Source organism: Phascolarctos cinereus, unplaced genomic scaffold (assembly GCF_003287225.1).
Source record: "Phascolarctos cinereus isolate Bilbo 61053 unplaced genomic scaffold, phaCin_HiC Scaffold_2;HRSCAF=192, whole genome shotgun sequence".
In the NCBI taxonomy this organism is placed as follows: Eukaryota; Metazoa; Chordata; class Mammalia; order Diprotodontia; family Phascolarctidae; genus Phascolarctos; species Phascolarctos cinereus.
Genome location: NW_027555625.1, coordinates 73,624,519 through 73,644,698, shown reverse-complemented (window position 1 = coordinate 73,644,698; position 20,180 = coordinate 73,624,519). Strand labels below are relative to the sequence as shown.

Genomic DNA, 20,180 nt, shown 5'->3' with positions numbered 1-20,180 from the left:
AATATCATTCTTTTGTCCCTTAGTATCTTCCAAATTTTCTGTTCCTTTACATTAATTACTGCAATCTTGTGTTATTCACACAGCCAGTAAGCATTTATTAAATGAATACTATATGCTAGGAATTACACTAAGAACTGAGGATACAAAGAGAGATAAAAGACAGTCTTTCTCCTCAAGGTTATCACAATTTAATGAGGGAAACAACATAAAAAGAAGCTGAACATTTATGGAGCAAAGGTTGTACCCAGCATGGGGGCATGATGAAGTCCAGAGGAGTATAACTTGTTGGGAAATAGATGACTGATCTAGGCACTCTCTGTAAATGGAGAATTGGGAGGAACTTTCCATTGTATGCTCTCTTTAATTTGGCTATGGTCCCTTGATAATAAATATCTTTCTTTCTGAGTGATCATGGCATATTTTCCTTGACCTGGAGGCTCTTGAATTAGCTATCATATGTCAAGGTGATAGTACTTTCCATCACTAGTTGAATGGTATAGTGTTGTGATTTTTTTGCCTTCTTTTTATGATTTCTTAAAATATGTCCTTTGGTTCATTGTTGCTGGATTTCAAGGAGTTTAGTTTTTATTTAATTAAATTTTATTTTACTTTTTCAGTTCCACATTCTCTCTCTCCCATTTCCCCCACCTTCATTTGAGAAAGCAAGAAAAATAGGCCCCAAGGGCCAGTTCTGCCTCCTACTTCCTCTGACAATGCCACGCACCCCACTATTTCCAAGATGGTGATTTCTCAATTCCTACAACAGTCAGAAGTGGGAGGACTCAGATTTCCCTCCTCTGTATCAGATGTGCCTTGGAGAAAATCTCTATATTCAGATGATCAAAGAAAAGGATGGAAAAGAATGCAAAATTTGTTCCAGCCTATTCACAGTGTTAAACTGATGCCCCAGTGTTCACATGTGTTTTAAGAAGACTGAAATGTGCCAAACTTGAAACAAGCTAAAATGTTAGACCTGCCTTTTGGACCTAGAATATGGCTTACCTATTCAGGTTCCTGATTCAAGACTGTCCTTTAAGGATGACAATGATGTAAATGAATGTAAATGATGTAAATGAAACAGTACACCCAAAATATTGAACAAGAGATTTCTAACACTGATGAAAACTCAGCTGATTGGTGTTCTTGGGAAGGCTACCATCAACAGTAATATGCTGCTTAAATTGGATCAATCTATCTCTTAGTTCAGACAGAATTGTCCTCAAATTCATTCCTTCTGGGCAAAAGGAAATATAAAAGAGAAGAAGAGTGTCCATACAGACATGAGAAGCCTACAGACCCTGATAATCCTTTTGCTGATCAGAACATCATTATCGTATTATGGCATTAATAATCTTTTTGCAGATAAGCTTTTCTAAAATAGCTTTCAACGATGCCACATCTGGACCCACTAGATGATAAGACCATTACTACATTATATGTTGGTTGGCTTTGAAGATACAATCAAGGAGACTGATCTTAGAAATCTCTTCTACCAGTCTGGTGAGATCTGAATGACAACAATTGTACAGAGGCAACAGTGTGCTTTCATTCAGTTTGCTACTAGGAAAACTGCAGAGCTGAATACCAAGAAGCCCTTCAAGAACTGATTGTAGATGGGTGCAGGCTTAATGTGAAATGAGGAAGATTCCAGTCAGCAAAAGAAAAATAAATGGAAAATGAAGGAACCACAGACTCCAGAATTAAGATGAAGTTTCTCCCAGGACGTTGGGAGCTCTTCTTCCTCCTTCAGTAGCTGAAGAAGAAACCATTGCCAATTATTTTAATCTCTTTCCAAGTGGTACCCAATATTAACCCAGATTTTAATATTGCCTTGCTTCCTCCTCCCACGATTTCATCTCCATGCCCAATAAGTTTTGACCATATGTGTACCACCCAATGAGAGCCCCACATCCCTTCTGGGGAGCTCTAGGACCCATCTACTATTCTTTTCACAATCCCCAGAAGATGGGGGATCAGCAAAGCACAGCAGTCTCTAACTTCCTGCTACAGTGGTTGTGCTCTGAGGAGGAAAGATGCTTTAGAAATGTAATAAATAAATTTGGAGTAAATATTTTGTTTTACTTTGTAAATAACTATTATAGCAAATAGTGTGCTGAGATATGGGCCAACAGAGAGCTGCAGCTGAGTTCCTGAGTACAGGGAAAGTGGAGGAGCCCTGCTAAACTGATATTATAAAATCTGGTCAGTAAGTGTAACAATGTCCTTCCCTTCTTAACTATACAGGAAAAAAGAGGGCCAGGGTGAATTTGGAGCTTCTGGGAACCTTTGGGGGAATTGTAATTCTGATTGTACACATTTTATGCGCTTGCAAGTGGACAACTTTGACAGATGGTGGAAGCAAGCATTTGATGTGACTATCATTCACTTGGGGAGAGCCATTACATGTGATTTCCTATTACCCAAGGACAAACTTTGGAAATCAAACACCCTAGAAACTTTCTTTACTCTCTTATCTTCCTCTTGCAAAAATAACTTCTGCCAACAAACAAAACAAATTTCTATTCAGTTTTTTCGTTTTCTTTTTAAAAAAAATCTTTCTTTTACATAGCCATCAAAATGTTTTCTCTATGAATATTACAATGAATAAAATAAAATCTTCCAACTTTATGCCATTCTCTTTGTGTGTAGAAAGGATTAAAATAATTTCATGTGAAATTTCTTCTAGATCACCTCAGTATTGTTTTCATTGTTTTTAATTTTATTTATTTTAATCTAAACTTAAGAAATAAAACAAGCATTTCCATAACAGAGTAGAATAGAAAAAAAAAGATGATTGTACATAAATTGCAATCTATTATGCACAACTTGTTATTCTTTTAAAATACATAAAAAAGTTATCACATAATTTTTTTTCCTTTTTTTCCTCCCCCACTCCCTAGAGAGGACTACTATTAGACACAAATATGTGTGTTTAAATACATGTGTATGTATATATGTATACATATGTGTTTATGATATACATACATGCACACATATATGTGTATATATATGTAAAATCATTCTATACATAATTCTATTTATCAGTTCTCTCTCTGGATGCAGATAGCATCTTCCTTCATATGTCCTTTGCAGTTAATTTAACTATTTATAATAATCAAAATGACTTAGTCACTCAAAGTTGTTCTTAAAACAATATTTCTGTTACTATGTACAACTTTTTCTTGGTTCTATTAATTTCTCTCTTCTTTATTCATTGAAAAGTTATCAATGTTTTTCTAAGATCGTTGAGCTTTTCATTTTCTATAGCACAGTGGTATTTCATCATGAACATATACCACAACTTTTTAAACCATTTCCCTATTCAGATTTAAGAAAGTTTTTCGATTATATTCTGCCTCCAAAGTAATGGATTTCTTCACAAAACTGTGAGGCCTGCATTGCAAACTCCTGCCTCCTCCCATGAAGGAGATGTTAATTTTCTAACTGTGAAATGAACAAACATTTTAATTTGTTTGTATGGATGACCTGCGAATTATAAGGGTCTTTGTTTAACTTGCACTTCTTGTGTTTGTAATTTTGTGCTGCTGAAAAGGAAGTCCATTACTTTTCTCATTATAGAAACTTTGCTTGGATATAACTGTGTTTCACAGGTAAAAACACAGATAACACCATTTGTTGGGCAGGAGAACACAGAAGGGCTCCTAACACTAACAGGTATTCTAGCACAGGTTCACTTGATCCTGCCAGACAGGAAGACAACTTCAAAGGGGTTAAATAAGCTTAATTTATTGTACTGTAGTCTTCTGAAAAGAGGGTTGCTGATAATGGAAGCACCAAGTCCTGCAGCATTCTCTAATCACACTTCTCACAGAGGCAGGCAAGAGTATAGCTCCTTCAATATCCCTAAGGCTGGTTCATGCATTCCTGTAAGCATTACCCAAATCCCAAATCCCCCACTCAATGCCTAGTGCCCACTTGCTTTATAGGGCAAGAGACAAAGGCATCTTGCCAACAATAAGTCACAGGTTAACTTTAGCAATATCATGACCTAGCACAGCACAGGCCTACATTATGTCATCCCTCTATCTTACCGTGTAAGCATAGTGGAGTTGTTTTCAACCATAATTTGTGGAAATATTGTGTAAAATCCTAGAACTATTATATAAAAGAATAACTACATTCTTCTTACACACACTAAAATTCACCTTACTTACAAACTAAATTGTAGACAAGTGAAAAAAAGTAAAGGAAATGAGATTTGTAAATTTTAGATTTCTTTTTTTTAAGGGAATTGGGGTTAAGTGACTTGCCCAGGGTCATACAGCTAGTAAGTGTCAAGTGTTTGGTCTGAGGCCAGATTTGAACTCAGGTTCTCCTGACTTCAGGGCCAGTGCTCTATCCATTGCACCACCTAGATGCCCCAATTTTAGAATTTTTTAAAATTAAAATTAAATTAAGTAATTAAAACAGGCCAATTTAAAAAAAAAAGAAAGCTAGAAAAAAAAAATAAACCCTTCCTACAAATATGTAGAATTAACAAAAGTTAATGTTCTCTGTTGGCCATGTCCAAAAAAAAAAAAAGGTCTCACTCTCCTCCCCGAGTCTTTTACCTATTAAGTGAAGGATATCATAGTTTATGTTGAGTCTTCTGGAATTGTGATTGGTCATTATGTTGAAAAGAAGTAGAATCTTTTTAAGTTGCTAGTCTTTTATGATATTTCTATTATGGAATATTTTTTCCCTTGGGTCTGATTATATTGCATCAACTGGAATAATTTTTCTCATGTGTTACTGAAATTATAACTTCTTTATTTCTAAGAAAACCATATTCTGCCACATTCACATACCATAACTTCTTCAGTCATTTGCTTTTTTCCTTGTTTCATTTCTTTGGGGTACAGACCTCTAATAGTTATATTTTAGTGTAAAAGTTTATAAACAACAGTTGAACAATATAAAGTAGTTTTGAGGCATTATTCCAAAGTCATTTCCAGAATGGCCAACCAATTCACAGTTATATCAATAGTATATTTCCCATAACCTCTGTAGCATGTATTGCTTTCCTTTTTAGTCATCTTTGTCAATCTAATAGGTCTAAGGGGTCTCTGAGTTGGGTTAATTTGTATTTCTACAATTTATTTTTGATTTACAGCATTTTTAAAAAAAATTAATTTCTTAATTTATTTTGACTTATCGACAATCACTTCCATATGCTTACAGCATTTTTTTTTCATATCACAATTGAAAACTTGGATTTCTTCCTCTCAAAACTCTCTATTCATATCCTTTAACTGTGTATTAGACTGGGAATGGATTCTTATATATTTGAATCAGGTCCATATTTTTGAAATAAGAACTTTGTCAGAGAAACTTGCTATGATTTCCCTCCATTTATATGCTTCTGCTCAAATTCTTTTGCATTGTTTTATTGTGCAAGACTTTTATTAAAAAATGTAATCACAATCATCCATTTTACTTTCTGTGGCCCTCTCTATCTCCCATTTGGTCATGGACTCTTTTCCTATACATAGATCTGATAGATCATTTCTTTTTTTCTCCTCTCATTCTTTTTTTTTTTTTGAGGCAATCGGGGTTAAGTGATATGCCCAGGGTCATACAACTAGTGAGTGTATGGATTTGAATTCATGTTCTCCTGATGCCAGTGCCAGTGCTCCAGCCACGGCACCACCTAATTGCCCCTCCATTTTCTGATTTTAAACTGTGGCAATTTTCCTCTTTTTTTTGACTTACCTTTTTTTTCTGATATGAGTTTACTTATTTTTAGTTTTCAACATTTATTTCCACAAGATTTTGAGTTACAAATTTTCCCCCATCTCACCCCTCCCCCCACCCCAAGACGGCATGCATTCTGAATACCCCTTCCCCTAGTCTGCCCTCTCTTCTATCTCCCCCCTTCTCTTATCCCCTTCCCATTCTATTTTCCTGTAGGGCAGGATAGACTTCTGTACCCCATTTCCTGTATTTCTTATTTCCCAGTTGCATGTAAAAACATTTATTTTAAACATATTTAAAACTTTGGGTTCCAAATTTTCTCCCTTTCTCTCTCCCCACCCACCCTCATTGAAAAGGCAAGCAACTCAATATAGGTTATACATGTGTAGTTATGCAAAACACTTCCATGGTAGACATATTGTGAAAAACTAACTCTATTTCCCTTAATCCTATCTCCCCCCCATTTATTCTATTCTTTCTTTTGACCCTGTCCCTCCTCAGAAGTATTTGCTTCTGATTACCCCTTTCCCAATCTGCCCTCCTCTCTATCATCCCCCTGCTCTCTTGTCCCCTTCTCCCCCTATTTTCCTGTAGGGTAAGACAGATTTCCATACCCAATTGAATGTGTATGTTATTCCCTCCTTAAGCCAAATCCTATGAGAATAAGATTCACTCATTCCCTCTCACCTTCCCCCTTTTCCCCTTCACTGTAAGAGTCTTTTCTGTTTTTTTTTGTGAGATAATTTACCCCATTCTACCTTTCCCTTCCCTCTGCTCCTAGTATAATCCTCTCTCACCCCTTAATTTTATTCTCCAGATATGACCCCTTAATCTTCAACTCACCCTGTGCCCTCTATCTATCTATCTATCTATCTATCTATCTATCTATCTATCTATCTATCTATCTATCTACATACATATAATTTTCCCCTCCAACTACCCTAATACTGACAAAGGTCTCATGAGTTATAAATATCATCTTTCCATGCAGGAATGTAAACAGTTCAACCTTAATAAGTCTCTTATGATTCCTCTTTCCTGTTTACCTCTTCATGTTTCACTTGAGCCTTATGTCTGAAAGTCAAATTTTCTATTCATCTCTGGTCTTTTCATCAAGAATGCTTGAAAGTCTTCTGCTTCATTGAATGATCATTTTTTCCCCTGAAGGATTATACTCAGTTTTGCTGGGTAGGTGATTCTTGGTTGTAATCCTATCTCCTTTGCCCTCCAGAATATTATATTCCATGTCCTGCGGTCCCAGTTTTTCCTCTACTTCTCTTGCTTGCTTCTCAAAATCCTTTTTGAGCTCTTCCATGGACTGGAATTGATTCATATTTTTCTTGGAGGCTTTGGATGTGGGAGCTTTGACTTTGTTGTCTTCTTCTGGTTGTATGTTTTGATCTTCTTTGTCACAAAGTAAGATAATATAGTCTGACTCTTTTTGCATTGCTTGCTCATGATCCCAGACAATTACTTGAGTTTTAAACTCTTTGTTAAGGTAAGAGTCTGCTTTCAGTTCTGAGAATATACTGTCCAAAGCTTTGGGGGTTTATACAGCTATTTTCAGAGGTACTTCTGGGAACCATAAATTTTCAGTTCTTACAAGGTGGTATGATAAGGGGCGAGGTATCTACTCCTTTCCTAGCCTATGCTATGGTCTCTTAGTGACCTCAGCACCAGCAGAGAGATCCCTGCAATCCCCCATGATCAGCTGCTGTATTCCCCCTCAGTCTGTGGGCTGGAAGTTTGGGAAGCAGCTGCCTACCCCAAGGCCACGCTTTTGGGGAATGGATCTGAGACCCCACCTTCCTCTCTCAGCACCGCAGAAACAGACTTTTCCCACTGACCTTCTAAGTTGTCTTTGGAATTTGTGGATTGAGGAATCTGGAAACATAGTTGCTCACAATTCAGTCCTCTGAGGCCTGCTCCAGGTTTGCTGCGGCCTAAGCACCAGCAGCACACTGCGTTCCTCTCCCAGCCCGTCGTGATATACCTTTCAGATCAATCATCCAGAATGTTTTGGGCTGGAAATTTCATTCATTCTGTCTTTTTGTGGGTTCTGCTGCTTTAGAATGTGTTAGAACCTTTTTTTTTTATAGGTATTTGGAGGGTTTGGGGGAGAGCTCAAGCAAGTCACTGCTTTCACTCAGCAATCTTGGCTCCACCCACCTCTCATTTGTTTTTGATGTCACCTGTTATATCTATGTGTACGTATACATAAAATTTATCCCATTTAGAGGGTATCTTGGAATATTTTGTGAGAATTTTTATACCTAGTTTCTGCCAAGCTTCTTTCTTATTTTCCCAAACGTTTTATTGTGCAATACCAAATTCTTGCCCTAGTAACTATGATGTTGGGAGTTATCAAGCACTAGGCTACTGTGTTCATTTGCTTCTGTATGTCATGCAGCTAAACAATTCCCATGATCAACCTTTTTCTACTCAGTATCAAAATGTTTTCATAATTGCTGGTTTGTAATATAGTTAGATCTGGTATTGCTAAGGAACCCCCAACCCATTTTTCATTTGTTCCCCTGGTAGTCTTGATCTTTATTTTTCTTTTTTAATATATTTATTTTATTAACTTATTTTGATTTATCAACAATAACTTCCATGTGCTTTCGAGTTTAAAATTTTTCTCTCCTTTCTTCCCCACCACCCTCCTTAAGATGGCACACAATCTGATATAGGCTATACCTTTGCATTCCTACTAAATATTTTCACATTAGTGATGTTGTAAGTAAAAACTAAAACCAATAGGAGGAACATCAGAAAGAGGGAACAAAACTCAATGGAAGAGAAAAAAAAGATAGCAATTCAACTTCCATAGTTGTTTCTTTGGATGTGGACAGCATTTTCCATCACGAGGCCTTTGGAGATGTCTTAGATCCTTGTATTACTAGAAGGGTTAATTTTATCAACATTAGTCATTGCACAACATAGCTGTTACTGTGTACAACGTTCTCTTGGTTCTGCTCACTTCAGTCAGCCTCAAACCATACAAGTCTTTCCAGGTTTTTCTGAAGTCAGCCTGTTCATTATTTCTTATAACAACAGTATTCCATTACATTCATATACCACAACTTGCTCAGCCATTCCTCAATTGATGAGCATCCTCTCAATTTCCAATTTTTTGCCACCACAAAAAGAGCTGCTATGAATATTTTTGTACATGTGGGTCCTTTTCCCATTCTATGATCTCTTTGGGACATAGGCCTAGAAGTGCTATTGCTTGGTCAAATGGTATGAACATTTTTATAACCCTTTGGGCATAGGTCTAAATTGTTCTCCAAAATGGTTGGATCATTTAACAACTGTACCAACAATGCATTAGTGTTCCACTTTTCCCACATCTTCTCCAACATTTATCATTTTCCTGTTTTGTCATGTTGGCCAATGTGATAGGTGTGATGTGGTACCTCAGAGTTGTTTTGATTTGCATTTCTCTAATGTATAATGATTTAGAGCATTTTTTCATTTGTTCCCCTGGTAATCTTGATCTTTTGTTTTTCAAGGTGAATTTAATTTTTTTTCTTTCTCTATGAAGTAATCCTTTTCTAGTTTGTCATGGGTTTCAATAAGAGAATTGATTTAGATAGCCTTGTAATTTTTATTATATTAACTTGACCTATCCATGAAAAGTTGATATGTTTCCAGTTATCCAGATCTGCCTTTATTAGAGTAAATAATGTTTTATAATAATATTTATATATCTCTGATGTAAGCCTTAGTAAGTAGATTCCCAAATATTTATATTTTGTAGTAATTTTAAGTGGAAATTTTCTATTTCTTCTTGATGAATTTATTTGGGGATATTTGGAAATGATGATATATGTTGATTTATTTCATATCCTGTAAATGAAAGAAAATAGTAAATTTACTTTCATGTTTTAAAGTAGACTGTTTCTTTAAATAAACCATCATGTCATCTTCATTGAGATAATTATATTTCTTCTTTGTCTATGCTTATTATGAAAATTTGTTTTTCCTTTCTTATTCCTATACCTAACATTTCTAAAAGTATATTGAACAGTTATGGTGATAATTTGGAAATACCTCTAGTTGGTTGTTATAGATAATGCAGTTTCCTGTTTTAGATAGATATTACATATTATTTTAAAGAGAGAACCACTTATTGCATTGATTTGTAGTATTTTTTTTTAAACAAGAAGGGATGTTATAAGTTGTTAAAAGCTTCCACATCTAGTGATATGATCATAGTATTTTTCTGGTTTTGCTATCAATAGAATCATTATATTCATAGTTGCCCTAATACTGAACTCTGTGTTCCTGTACAAATTCAACCTGGTTGTGACATATATTATTTAGGATATGTTGCTATAATCTACTTGACAATATTTTGTTTAAAGTGTTTGCATCAATATTACCTAAGGATAATAATTTGCAACCAAATGAACACTGTACACAGAAACAGCAATATTGTAAGGATGATCAACTGTGAAAGATTTACTTACTCTGATCAAGATAACGATCCAAAATAATGCCAAAGAACCTATGATGAAAAATGCTATCCACCTCTGAAGAATTGATAATCACTGAATGCAGGTTTAAACATCCTTTTTTTCCTTCTTTATTTAAATTTTCAAAGACATTTGTTTTCTTTTTAAATTATTTTCTTTAATTTTATTTTTTTATAAATTTTCCAGTTTTAGTAGCAAGACCATATTTGAATCATATAAAAAAATTTGATAAGACTTTTTTCCTGCTGTGTAACAGTTAATGTAGTATTTCAATTAATTTTTCTTTAAATGATTCATAAAATTCATTTTTAAAGCTATCTTGTCCTATTCTCCCTTATTCCCTATGGAAGTTCCTTCATGGCTTGTTGAATTTCTTTTTCTAAGATTGAGTTATGTAATCTTATGTTTCTTATTCTAAAAATATGGACATTTTATATTTTTTGCAAATATTTATGCAAATGGCCAGCTTTATTGGCACACAATTGAATGAATTGTCCCCAACAATTTATTTTATTTCTTTTTAATTCGTTATGTAATTATTTTTCTTTTCTATTTTTGATTCTTTTCTTTTAAGTGTTGATTGTTGTGTTCCTTGAAAATCTGAGAGACAGATTAGGCTGCTTTCTTTTAAGCTGCTGCTTTCTTCTGAACTACTCAGTTTACAGACTGAGAATACTACCTACGCTTCAGTACCCACCCCTACCATCACTAGTGGTAGACCTCTCCTCACATCATCCTGAATGTCTGGCCCAAAATTGGGTAGTGAGTGATACAATTTTTCAGTATACATTTCTTAACACATTTAACATGATCATGGTAGCCCAATATGGTTCTGGGACTTCATCTTACCAGATGTACAGCCCTGACTTATTTCAGTCCCTGAGATCTAGAATGCTCTACATTGTGCAATCCTGGCTGGACCCTCATTCCCTGTGACATTTTTGTCTTCCTCCATTAGACAAGCCATGTTGGAAAAATTACTCCATGATTTTTTTCCCCTTGAATTTCTCTATCAAGATTTGGTCTGATGCAATTTATCAATATTTGTGGAAGATTCATATTTAAAACACTTTGGCTATAATTCTTGTTATTCTACCACCTTGGCTCTACATCCAAGTCCAGTGGTTCTTAACTAATGTCTTCTCATGTTATCTTCCAGCTTGTTATTATTAAATATATATGTTCTCCTAGTTTTTCCTTATTTGTTTTAACTTTTTTCTAACATACTTGGTGAATAATTCAACCTTTGAGGTTTTTGTTTTGGTGTTGTAGTTGTGGTGGTGGTGGTTGTTCTATTCTATTTTATTTTTCTGAGTGCCTAATACTTGAGTAAAATTTTTCTACCGGTTATATGGTATTTAAACTACTTCCAAGTGCTCAAGTTTCGTATATTTTTTTGTCTTACCTTTGTTTCTTCTATCATGAGGTTGTTTGTGGTCAATTTATTCTTTCCTCCATACTCCAGCATTCTATTTGTCATTGATATTTCATTATTTCTTCTGGGTGGAGCCAAGATGGCAAAGTAAAAACAATGCCTTGCTTGAGCTCTGCCCCAAATCCCTCCAAATACCTGTAAAATGGCTCTAAATAAGTTCTAGGGCAGCAGAACCCACAAAAAGACAGAATGAAACAAGTTTCCAGCCCCAGACAACCTGGATGGTTGATTAGAAAGGTCTATCATGCTGGACTAGGAGAGACACACAGTTCATTGTGGACACTCAGGCTAATGTGGAACTGGCCTCAGGGGGCTGAATCACAGGCAGCTTTGGTGGTTTTCAGACTTCTAAACCTACAAACGCCAAAGACAACTTAGAAGGTCAGTAGGAAAAGTCAGTGATCATGGTAAGAGAGAAGCCTGATTTCAGCCTGAGTTCCAGTAGATCTACGGGGTGGCAGCTGCTTCCTGAGCTTCCAGCCCACAGACTGAGGGGGAATCAAGTGGCTGATTGGGGAGGGATTGCAGGGATCTCTTTGTTGGTGCTGAGGCAAGATTTTCTCGCGCTTAGATCTGGGTCACAGTTCTGGGTAGTAGTCCTGGGGCAAGTAGGAGTACTGGCATGGTGGAACTTGTAGTGTCTATGCAGAGAAAATCCTCCTCATATTTGCAATGCAGAAAAGAGTGATTGTGGTCAGTCATAGACCAGAGCACAGTCCAGGAAAGAAGTAAACACTTTGCCCTTGATTGTTCCACCTTGGAAGAACTGAAAACTTACAGGTCCTCGAAGAATCTCTGACAACAGCTACACAAAACCCCTGAAGCTTGGGACAGCACATTCTCCATACTGGAAGCAGACCCCTACCTTAACAAAGTGTTTAGGAAATTGAGAGGATGCCCATCAATTGGGAAATGACTGAATAAGTTGTGGTATATGAATGTAATAGAAAAGTATTGTGCTATAAGAAATGATGAACAGACTGACATCAGAAAAATCTGGAAAGACTCATATCGTCTGCTGCTGAGTGAAGCGAGCAGAACCAGAAGAATGTTGTATACAGTAACAGCCATGTGTGATGACTAATATTGATAGACTTAACCCTTCTCAGCAATACAAAGATGTAAGACATCTCCAAAGGCCTCATGATGGAAAATGCTATCTAAAAAGAAGGAAGAACTATGGAGTTTAAATGCAGATCAAAGCATACTATTTGCTATTTTTTTCTTCTTTTGTGTTTTGTTTCCTCTTTCTGGTGGTTCCTCCTACTGGTTCTAATTCTTACTTACAACATCATTAATATGAAAATATGTTTAGTAGGAAAGTATATGTACAGTAGATATCAGATTGCATGCCATCTTAGGGACGGAGGTGGGAGAGAAGGGGAGAAAAATTTGAAAGTCAAAAGCCTATGAAAGTTATTGCTGATCATTCAAAATAAATTCATTTAAAAAAAGAGTTTATAACTCAAGAAATTGGCTGGGATCATGAGCAAACTGAACAAAAAAGTCAGACCATAGAATCTTTCTTTGGTGACAAAGAAGATCAAAACATACAACCAGAAGAAGACAGCAAGGTCAAAGCTCCCACATCCAAAGCCTCCAAGAAAAATACAAATCAATTCCAGTCCATGGAAGAGCTCAAAAAGGACATTGCAAAACAAAACCAAAAAATGAAAAAAAAAAGTAGATGAAAATGTGAAATATCTCATTGGAAAAACAACTGACCTGGAAAATAGCTCCAGGAGAGAGCTATCTGAAAACCATGATCAAAAAAAGAGCCTAGACATCATCTTTCAAGAAATTATCAAGGAAAACTGCCCTGATATGTTAGAATAAGAAGGCAAAATAGAAATGGAAAAAATCCACCAATCACCTCCTGAAAGATATCCCCAAAGGAAAACTCCTAGGAATATTGTAGCCATATTCCAGAGTTCCCAAGTCAAGGAGAAAATATTGCAAGCAACCAGAAAGAAACAATTCAAATATTGTGGAAACACAATCAGGATAACACAAGATTTAGCAGCTTCTACTTTAAGGGACTGCAGGGCTTGGAAAGAATATTCCTGAGAGCAAAGGAGATAGGATTACAACCAAGTATCACCTACCCAGCAAAACTGAGTATAATCCTTCACTGGAAAAATGGTCATTCAGTGAAATAGAGGACTTTCAAGCATTCTTGATAAAAAAAAAACCAGAGCTGAACATAAAAATTTGACTTTCAGATACAAGACTCAAGAAAAGCATGAAGAGGTAAACAAGAAAGAGAAATCATAAGAGACTTCTTAAGGTTGAATTATTTACATTCCTACATGGAAAGATGGCATTTGTATCTATGAGATCTTGGTCAGCATTAGGGTAGTTGGAGGGGAAAAAATTATATGTATAGATAGATTGATAGATAGAGGGCACAGGCTGAGTTGAAGATGAGTGGGTGACGTCTGGAGAATGAAATGAATGAGAGCTGATTATGCTGGGAGAAGGAAAAAGGGAGAGGTAGAATGAGGTAAATTATCTCACATAAAACAGAAAAAAAAAAGGCTTTTACAATGGAGAGGAAACAACAGAAGGTGAGAGGGAATGAGTGAATCTTATTCTCATCAGATTTGGCTTAAGGAGGGAATAACATACACATTCATTTAGGTATGGAAAGCTGTCTTACCCAACAGGCAAATGTGGGGAAGGGGATAACAGAGGGGGTGATAGAAGGGAGTGCAGATTGGGGGAGGGGTTAATCAGAAGCAAACACTTCTGAGGAGACACAGGGTCAAAAGAGAGAATAGAATAAATGGGGGTGGGATAGGATGAAGGGAAATAGAGTTAGTTTTCCACATTATGACTACTATGGAATTGTTTTGCATGATTATCCAAGTACAACACGTATTGAGTTGCTTGCTTTCTCAATGAGGGTGAGTCAGGAGGGAGGAAGTGAGAAAATTTGAAACCCAAAGTTTTAAAAACAAATGTTAAAAAATAGTTTTCACTTGTAACTGGGAAATAAGATATACAGGCAATGGAGTACAGAAATCTATCCTGTCCTACAGGAAAATAGAAGATGAAGGGGATAAAAGAAGGAAGGATAGGAGATAGAAGAGGGCAGATTAGGGGAAGAAGTATTCAGAATACATGCTGTCTTGGGGTTAGGGAGGGATGAGATATGGAGAAAATTTGGAACTCAAAATCTTGTGGAAGTGAATGTTGAAAACTAAAAATAAATAAGTTAATGAATAAGAATACAAAAAAAATTAAAAAATGAATTATTTCTTCTGGGATTTTATTTTGAGATTTTCTTAATCCATAACGTTTTCTTTTAATATTATTTCATGATATTTAAATGTAACTTTCCCTAGCTTATTCATGATTATAAACTCAGTTCTGGGATTGGCATATTGTGCAAGAGCCAGGATCTCCACCCTTTCATTCTTAGTGTGAGTAAGGACCATTATTTACCATTTCCGCAATCTTTGGATTTGACTAGGTGCTGTCTCCATTATAGTCTGGATGCCTCTTCTATGATGCTGCTCCATATTCTCTTGTATGTCTTTTTTTTTTTTTCTGTACCAGAGACCCTGGCTGAAAATATCCCTAGGATCCAAGTAACTCTCCATAAGAAGCTCTGCTTGGCCGGGATTCTGGAACAGCATACCTCACCCAGGAAAATCTGATCATGTGAAATCTCATTAATAATAGTAATCAACAGCTTCTCAATTACTCAGTGGTACCCTTTTTTCTTTTTAGAGGACAGGAGAGTAGATCCCTAACTTCTTCCAAAAATCTTTCTTTGTAGAGTGATTTGAGTTTTCAGAGCTATCTAGTTACACTCTCCATTTCCATCAGCAGCTCTACTTAATTTGGACTTTATGGAAGAGCATGCCATTATGCTACATTCTCCCTGGTTCACTTCCCCCCACCCCACCCCCACTTTTCTATTTCCTTTTGTGTGTTGACTTCCTTGTTTAGATCTGTAACCTCCTTAAGGCCAGGAACTGTATTTCTTTTTCTTATTTACATCTCCAGGGCTTAGCACAGTGCCTGGGACATAGTAGGTATTTAATAAATGTTAATTGAATAAATTTAATTGAATTGATCAGGGCTTGCAAACTTCCACAGTCTTCTTTTTTCTTTTTTTGTTGGTGAAGTGATTGGGGTTAAGTGACTTTCCCAAGGTCACACAGCTAGTAAGTGTTAAGTGTCTGAGCTGGATTTGAACTCACGTCCTCCTGACTCCAAGGCCAGAGCTCTATTCACTGTGCCACCTAGCTGCCTCTCTTCCACAATCTTGATTAGGTTAGGACCAGGAACCACAATCATCCATCATTAGATCTTGACCTAGAAGTCTATGGCTTTGACCTAATCTCCTCACAAATCAGCTACTTGACAGGTCAATTAATATGGATTAGTTCATGTAATCAGTTAGTTGCCATACTAATTTTATGAGAGGAGACACTGAAAGATGTTTCCATGCCAAGAATGGGGAAGGCAGGTCAGAGTTCATAGAGACCATTTTAGGGAATGGGTTATGATAAAAGAAAAGCAGACCTAATGTGACTGAATTCAGGGTAGTAGATAGAGAAAACCTTGCCCAAATGGAAGAGGCAGTTAAAAAAGACATCTCTTTGGAGGTAGTAAAAGAAATGATCCATCAGTCAGAGGAAACTTGATTTGTTCTATATTATTTGGTTTTGGCCTTAAACCCTTGTTCTGGTTCATTTAAAGATAGTGTTGACACAAGAATCACAATAACATAGATTAGGATACATGACCCCAACTCCTGAGACTGCAACTGAGAAGGTGACTTTGGGCAAGAAAATGATCTTCTCTAATCCTCAGATTCCTTGTGCATAAAATGAAAGATCTACAGTAGGATCTATAAAACTCCTTTCAATTCTTAATCCCAAGAAAGATGAGCTTGATATTTCATCACTTTTAAGGTACATGTAGACAAGTAAATTGCAAGCTCTTTTTTGGAGTTTCAAGGCCATGAGGGTAGGAGTTATCTAAATATTGTATTGCTTTCAAACTCTAATATAGTACACTGCACATATTCTAATATGTGCATTCAGCACAGATGTCATTAATATTCTTTACCCCATTATAAATCACAATTCATACTTGACTTTTCATCCTGTTCAATTCTTCCCTAAATCCTTTTGAAATCCTCCAGAGGAGATATAGCCAATGTAATACAGTGTGTCCACTAGCCCTTTTGACATTTTATCAACATCAATGAAGTTCTTAGACTAGACTATTTTCTCTCATTCTTCACTCGTGAAAGATGGTAAGTCCATGTCTTTTTTTCTGGTCATATTTGGAAAATGCACTTAATAATACTTTCCTTAACATTTCTCCTGATTTCTTTTGCTGTTATGTCAATTCAGTTCTTAAAATATCCCATCCATCCTTTGACCATTTAATCAACACAGATTTAGAGAGAAAGAGGAAAAAAGGTCAGTAGAGCAAAAACAACCAACATATTAGGTATATCTGACAATAAATGTAATATTATTCATGCATAGTCTCACACTTGTCAAAAAAAGAGGGAAAGTTTCCCCCAAAACTTTTTCCAACTAGGTTGTTCAGTGGCGAGAGCATTGGAATTGAAGTCATGAAGACAAACTCAATTGCAGCCTCTAGTACTTAATAGTTGTGTGACTCTTGGCATGTCTCAACCACTTTCAGGCTTAGTTCCCTCATTTGTAAAATGGGAATAAAAATAGCCCTTACACCTTCCTAGTATGGTTTTGAGGACAAAGCAAGTTAATAGTTATAAGCACTTTATAAATCCTATTGTGTTATGTAAATGCTAGTTGTTATTATTACTATTATGAATTATTATAGTTATTACACATGCTAGTAATTTTTAGTTTTATCAATTTTCCATTTACATATTTTAGCCATTGTATCGATTGTTTTCCTTGATTCTTTGTACAGTCAGTTTTACTAAAATACTGATTTCAAAAATGTGAATTTTATCCTCCCTGATTGATATATTAGGGAATATTTTTAGTATAATATGGATTTTATGTTTATTTCTCAGTGAATTATTTCATGAGAAACTGAGAATAAAGAAAACAGTACCACTTCCCAGTAAGTCACAACCTACAACTATTCCAACACTCACTTAACACAAGCAAAATTATGCTGTTTTTCAAGATAAAATGCCGTATTTATTGTAGATCTTCTGGTGCAGAGGAGCTGTGGGAAAATGGGAAAAAAGACTCTTCTGTGATTTGCTGTGTCCCCACCCCCAGTTGTGGTTTGCCCAACACTTTGGAAAGTGAGGTGCATTTTGAGCATCAGCCCAATGTCATAGACCACCACTATTTATTGTACTATTTATTTATATCATAAACATTTACTATATACAAAATAGTGCTGCCATTTGTAATATGTTATTTTTTTCTTATGTGTGACTGATAAAGATTTTGAGTGTTGTATCCCTAACTCCATTTTCTTGATTAACTCTGAGAATTTTTATTGCATTGTTTTGTGTCACACAGTACTTTCTAGAAATGCTTATATTGCATTATAGCAGAATTGACTATACTTATCTATGATTCTTTTTCATGATGCTCTATGTTGTTTATATTCATTATTTCTTATCATGTAGTATAATTTTATTGCATTTATGTACCAGATTTTGTTTAGTCATCTCCCCAATCAATGGACACTTACTTATTTTTTAAATAATATACATAAACCACATAAAAGCTGGGTTCAAAGAGACATGGGGTGGGAGGAGCACTGGCATTGCAGAAGAAGCGCAGGATGGGGAGTATGAAAAGCTGTATATAGAAGTTTAAACAGGAGTTGAGTTGTGAAGGAAACAAGAGGTTTGAAATGACAAAGGTTATGAGAAAGGGTCTTATAGGTATGGCTGAAAATCAATATGAAAATTATGGTATTGACAGATGGACCATCAGTCAATAAATATGAAGATCAGTGTCAATAAGGCATGATGCTCCACACTTTAGAAACAAATGCAATTGATTAGAGTCACTATGTTATAATCATGTTCTGACGAGGCAGATTGAAAAGGCCCAAGTTTGTAGTAATTCTGCCATATCTCAGTGTCATGCAAAACTATCCATCATATAACACATAGACCCACATCTCTGCAAATAGTGGGGGAGATGTAACCTTATCTCTTCTTTGGGATCAAATTTGGGTAACATTCTTTTTTTTTTTTTACCATTCCTTTTACGTACATCATTGTAATCATTATGCATATTGTTTTCTGTCTATATACTTACCATAAAATGAATCAATATTTATTTCTCTCTGCTTCTGTACATTCTTCATATTTTCATTCCTTATTGTATGATAATTTTCTAACATATTCCTTTATCAAATTTTATTAATCATCTGCTTATTGACTATGCTCTTTGTTCCTATTTCTTAAAACAATGAAAAATATACATTTTTTGTGTATAAAGGCCTTTCTTATCCATTTTATACTCCTTTGGCTATATTGCAATCAGTGAGTCCCCTGGGCCAAAGGGCATGGTCATTTTAGTCACCAATCCATCATTCTGAATTGCTTTCAATAATGTTCAGACTATTTCAAGAGTATGTTAATATGCCTGTCCTACCAAAGCTTCCTCAACACAAGCTATCCCTGTATTTTGTCATTTTTGCCAATTTACTGGAGATTAGGTAAAACCTAAGGGTTGTACTTATTTGCATTTTTCTAATCATTAGTGATTTTAACAATATTTCATATGGTTGCTAATGTTACTACTCTTTTAAGAATTATTTGTTCATCTACCTTGGTCATTCACCTGTTGAGGAGCTATCATAGACACTTTCATTGTTGTTTAGTCATATTTCATTCTGACTCTTCATGATCCCTTGTTATTTTTTTTTGGGGGGGAGTTTCTTGACAGAAGTACTAGTATGGTTTGCCATTTCCTTCTCCAGCTCATTTTATAGATGAGGAAACTGAAGCAAACAAGGCTAAGTGACTTGTCCAAGGTTACATAGCTAGTAAGTTTCTAGGCAAGATTTTAACTCAGGTCTTCCTGACTCCAGGCCAGGCACTGTATTCATTGTGCCACCTAGCTGCCCCAGAGACTCCTAGTTTTATATATTTATATCATTTCTCTTTTTGTCTTTTGTCTAAGATGTTTCTTAGATATCATTAAAAATTTTAAAATTTTCAATTGATAGCATCCATTCTTTTCCTTGTTGCATGAATTTTATCCATGCAAGCCTTTTCCCCCAGTTTTATGTAATCAGTTATCTGTTATATTTGGTCATTTCCTCTAACTTTCCTCCGTATTGAAAGCTAAGAAAATTACTTGATAAATGCATTTGATGATTAATATTAAGATTATTCTAGTCATTCTTGAAACCACTTTGGAATTATGTCCACAAAAGTTATTAAATATACATACCTCTTGCCTCAGCCATACCATTTTCCCATGTCCAAAAGAAATCACAGAAAAAAGGAAAAGGACATACATGTACCAAAAACTTTTGTAATGATTTTTATTACAGTAACCAAAAATTGCAAACTAAGGGGGTGTCCTCCCACTGTGGAAGGGTTAATCAATTCATGGTATATGAATGTA

General features: G+C 35.6%; 1 pseudogene; it reads left to right on the top strand.

The window, feature by feature from the left end:
- The first annotated feature begins 749 nt into the window (after positions 1–749).
- Positions 750–2,109, top strand: LOC110192145 (pre-mRNA-splicing factor RBM22 pseudogene; annotated as a pseudogene).
- Positions 2,110–20,180: the final 18,071 nt, after the last annotated feature.